The following is a 4773-nucleotide window of genomic DNA, read 5'->3' on the forward strand; positions in this document are numbered from 1 at the left end:
AGGAGGGGTGAGGAGGGGCATGTCCAAACCTACCTGGATTTATCAAACTGGTTTTCCAGCAGAAGATGATCAATGAGAAACAATTTCTCCCACAGCCCCTGCTGTGTTCAAGTGGCTCCTAAATGTTCATCGGGGATCTGGGCAGGCCACAAGGGCAGGCCATAATGGAATGTTGGCTGATTGGTGCCGTGGAACTTCCACTTGGGAAAAAGATTGGCTATAGAAATATAATTACGTTTGAATCCCCAGTTCTACAAATTTGTGTGAAATCACACAGGAGCGAGCTGGTTTGTCCTCATGATAGCTGTGAAGAAAAGGTTTGCTAACAAAACAAAGAGATTAAATAAAAATATGGGTGGCGTGTTCAGACATCTTAGGGAAGCATTTTTCAAGCCTTTAGCAAAGGCTGTATGTAAACCAACAGTGAGTTGGAATATTTACTTATTAAAACAGCTAGGTTTTAACTTCACTTTATTTAGACAGGGAAAACACATTTTTAAGTCTTAGACATAGCAGAAAAGGGGGAGTTCTTTGAGGTGAAGGTGGGTTGTGGGGCCCTGCGAGCTCAGATGTCCTCTTACCATTTCATCCCTCTTCCACTGCGAGTGTTGGCTGCTCAAGCAGCCCTGCAGTGACCTGGGACCCCAGGGAGGCCAGTGTAAACAGCACCAATCTGACAGGTGAGGCCTATACTCGGAGCTCTTTGATGAGCGGTTAGAGGTACTGTGCATGCTTTACAGAAACAAGATTGTTTCTGCACAAAACACTCTCTAACCATGGCTTTTCTTTCACTAGAGACTTGTCCTCATTCAAATATCCTTTGCAATTAGCACAAACAATCATTTGGAGCTCTTCAAATAAAACAAGTACAGAGGAGGGGTGGGAGAGAAGAGAAGCTGGGCTGTAAGTGATTGAAAGTTCTTGGAAGAGGAGCACAGTGAAAGATAGAGGTTACCTGGGTCTGTGTCCATGTCAGGAAAGGAGGTAGGAAGGGAACAGGGGATATGGAGTTAAGAGATTGGAAATGGTTATTCCCTGGAGCCAATGTGAATACATTTTCAAATGCACTCAGTCAACTAGGAGTGTGGAGGAATGTCACCAGGAATGGCAGCTGCCAGCATGCTTGTGCCATATGCCTCCGGAGGTTGTTCCAGATTACATTGTCCCAGGGCTGGAGATTGAAGTCCGGCAAGGAAGTGCCTCTGGCCAAGGAATTACAGCTCCTGCACACCCAGGCTTGGGTCAACCACCTAAGCTGGAAGGGCAGGCAGCATAGACCAGGGCCTCTGGTCTGGTTGCTCTGATCCCGGCTGAAGGATTAGAAAGGACACTGTGAGGGACAGCCTGACCAGCATTCCCAAGCATCTGTCTGTGGATAAAGTCCACAAACCCTCCGAAGACCGTGGACCCTTCCATCCTCAGGTCTCCCTGTGGCCACGATGATTTACCACTGATTTGCCCTGGAAGATCTGGGGGTCAAGTGGTCCAGGATGCTTAGGGGTGGGTATTGTTTAACTAACTCTCCCATTCTCTGTGTGTTAGTGTGTCCTCTCCTCCAGAGCAGGGCAATGCCTTATTCCTTCTGTCACCTCAGGAAACATTGTGTGGGATGTTCAATATGCGTTTGAGGGTGAATGGAAGAGAAGGTGAGAAGTGGGACAGGTGTGCGGGGGGAGACAGCAGTGTTTGGATTCTAGTCTTTAAGCAATGATCAGCCTGGGGCAGCCTTCAGGAGTGGCTTGCCCAGTTGTTGCACAAGCCAGCACCCCATCTGCCTCAATCTTTGTGCTCACTCTGCTCCTTTGAACACTCCCCCACCCCACCACAAAGTAAGGCTCAAGATTCCCTTGATGGAAAGCTGCAACTCTCAGAACTTTCTTTCTGTTTATTTGGAAACTTATTCTGGAAATTTTCGATGTACACATAAGTAGAGAGAATAGTATACTAAAAGTTCACATACATATTACCCAAGTATCAACGATTTACTAATCTTCTTCCATCTATATCCACTTTTTTTGCTAAGGTATTTAAAAGTGAATGTCAACTACTTCATTTCAGACAGATATGTAGACAGATTATAGATGGATAGACAAACAAATAGATACAGATAGGTAGATAAAGGACTTTTGTTTTTAACACATCCATATATATTATCACCAAGATTATCTAACAACTTGTCTTTGTTCAAATTTCCCAGATTATCTCAAAAAAAATTTTTATAGTTAGTTTGATAAAATCAGGATCCAAACTAGGTCTATACATTATGTTTTTAAAATATATTTCTTAGCATTCTCAAATATTCACATATATTCAAAGGGATCAGGTCCTTTGTCCCATAGAGTTTCCCATTTTCTGGATTTGGCTTCTTTCTTCCTGGTAACATTGTTTAGCATGTTCCTCTATCTCCCGAATTTCCTGTTCACTGGCAGTTATATCCAGATGCTTGATTAAATCCAGGTTTAATTCTTTCTGGCAAGATTACTTCTTGGGGAGTGTAGTTGTATACTTCCATTGCATCGTATGAGGAGACACATGATGCCCATGGCAACTCTTTTGCTCACATCCTTATTCAGTGCCTGCTGCTATTTTTCTTAAACCTAACGTACTTTTCTTGAATCACAATCTGGCCCCACTTGTATGTTCTTACTGTTGACTTTAGATTTTAGTCCAGAACCATTAGGGACCACTGGCTACTCCCAGCAGCTGAACCTTCTTGAGATCAGCAGCTATAACATAGGAGACTATTCCTGAAGTTCAATTATTGTCCACGTTTATAATTATACCATGTTGTTGATTTTTGACCTCTCAAGCAAACACGAAGTTCCGCTTGGAATGAAACAGTCCATAGCATTGAACCAGATGCTTGTGTTACACACTCATCCTCAGAGCTCCAGAGAGCCAAGCATGTTCTTAACAAAGCAACCACATTCACAGATGTCAGTTATTGATAGTGACAAACAATTTGTAAGTTTGCATGCGTTACTTAAAAATTTCCAGCTACCTCTAAACAAGTTCGCATAAATTGGTTAACAACAATTCCTAACCACAATAATACTTAATTACTGTCCTGAAACACACAACTATAGTTTTGGGAACTAGATCCAAAAATGTCTTTCATCCCGCCAAGACTTTTGCTGGAGACTCCAGAAATTCGGGCAGATACCTGAGGGCTGTGGTATCTCCAAGCATAATGCTTCTGCAACTGCGAGAACAAGGCATTTGTGAGCTTAGCCTGGGTTCTGCTTGTCTTCTTTCATCTTACCCAAGAATCAGGAAGGTAATTTTCACTTGTTAGGGAAATTAAACCAACCACTCAAATTAAATGGATGCAATTCTCACCATCGAGGGCTTAAAATCCGCAGGTAGCCTCAAATAGTCTATTGTGCAGACCTGTCTTACAGAAACATGATCCATTCACAGAGAAGGTGTGATCCCTCTTCCAGATGCATTTTGAGTTTTATGAAGATTCCCTCGGGAATCTGGAGCCACCAAGGAATGGGGCTATCAGGCACTGGAAAGGGATATTTGTTGATCGCAGCTGGGTTAGATCCTCCTTGCAGGAGAAATTGGTGCAGTTCACTGCGCTCCTAGAGTCGCACCAGACTTGGCCCCTGGCCTTTGCTTTGGTGGAGCATGTTCCTGTGGCTGCCTTGGGAGGCTGAATCCAGAAGAAACTTCTGGAGGAGGGCCGCATTGTCACAGTCAGCTGCTAAATCACCCGGCAGGGTTTCAGGGCCCTTCTCCAGGTCCTGCGGAAAGTTATCTTTGTGTCTCAGTTGTTCCACTATCACAGAGATAACAGCAGCCTACTCTGGAGGAAAAAAAAAGATTGGATAAGCAAAGCCAGAGTATTTACCAACACGTTACTCACAATTCCCTGAACCTTAGGGCTCCGGTCCACCACAGAGAAAAGTTTTATTTACCTTTCCGTGATCAGAAAACATTCACCCCTAATGGCTTGCCAGCTCCCCACCTTTCAGATTGAATCAAACTGCCTTGGTGGGAAATGGCTCTGAAGCCAGTCGTGCGACAGTGAACAAGTGTCTTTGTGAGAGAGAAAGGCTGGCCTGGGCAGTGGCTAATGGGCCCGCTCAGTGGAATTTTTTCCCCTTTTTAACCAGACTGAGCCTTGCTCCTTTCTGGCAGGCAGAAAGGCCTCCTCTTCCAAGTACGCAGGAAAGTTCTGTTTTGACAAGCACACACATTCTTTTTCAGAAAGCCACAGAGGCAAACGCCTTTGTTGCAGACAGACCAACTCCCTTCCAGCCCAGGAGGTGAAAACCCTTTCATGAGCCACATAATGGGAGCAGCAGTTGCGCTGGCTGATGCAGTCCCCGAAAAGTACATAACTTCCATTATGTGGCTTCCACATACGGAATGTACTTCCCCTCGCAAATCCAAATGCTGGCAGAGCTGTTTGTCCAGCACTGGGACTGGCAGGGAGCAGGGGGTTGGCAGGAGTCATGAGGCATTTTTCTGTGGGCTTTGGTTTCCTGGCCAGTTGAACTCAGTCCAGTTATTGTCCCAAGGTTCTGCCAGATAAAACAAGGAGAAATCTTTTCTAGATGCCTAGTGACTAAGAGATGGGGGAGGGAAGGCACAAGCTGAATTGGGGGGGGCACCCAAGTCCCAGCCAAGGCCACGGCTCAAGAGACCCCAAACAAGGGCCCTGACCCTGCCCCATGGAACGTACAGTGGCCTCCAGAGACCTTGCCCTTCAGGCAAATGCCTTGCACTCAGGCCATTCTCATCCTGGTACGAGGCCTTGATCTT

The 4773-nt window shown here is 45.3% G+C and overlaps 1 long non-coding RNA gene across 1 annotated transcript; it reads right to left on the bottom strand.

The window, feature by feature from the left end:
• Window positions 1-1870: 1870 nt before the first annotated feature.
• Window positions 1871-4271, bottom strand: LOC138918061 (uncharacterized). The gene is made up of 2 exons (XR_011426966.1): window positions 3924-4271; window positions 1871-3811 (listed from the first exon to the last, which is right to left on the bottom strand). It is a non-coding gene; the product is annotated as an uncharacterized lncRNA (long non-coding RNA).
• Between the last annotated feature and the right edge of the window lie 502 nt (window positions 4272-4773).

The sequence above is a fragment of the Equus caballus genome, chromosome 16 (genome assembly GCF_041296265.1).
Source record: "Equus caballus isolate H_3958 breed thoroughbred chromosome 16, TB-T2T, whole genome shotgun sequence".
NCBI classification, from domain to species: Eukaryota; Metazoa; Chordata; class Mammalia; order Perissodactyla; family Equidae; genus Equus; species Equus caballus.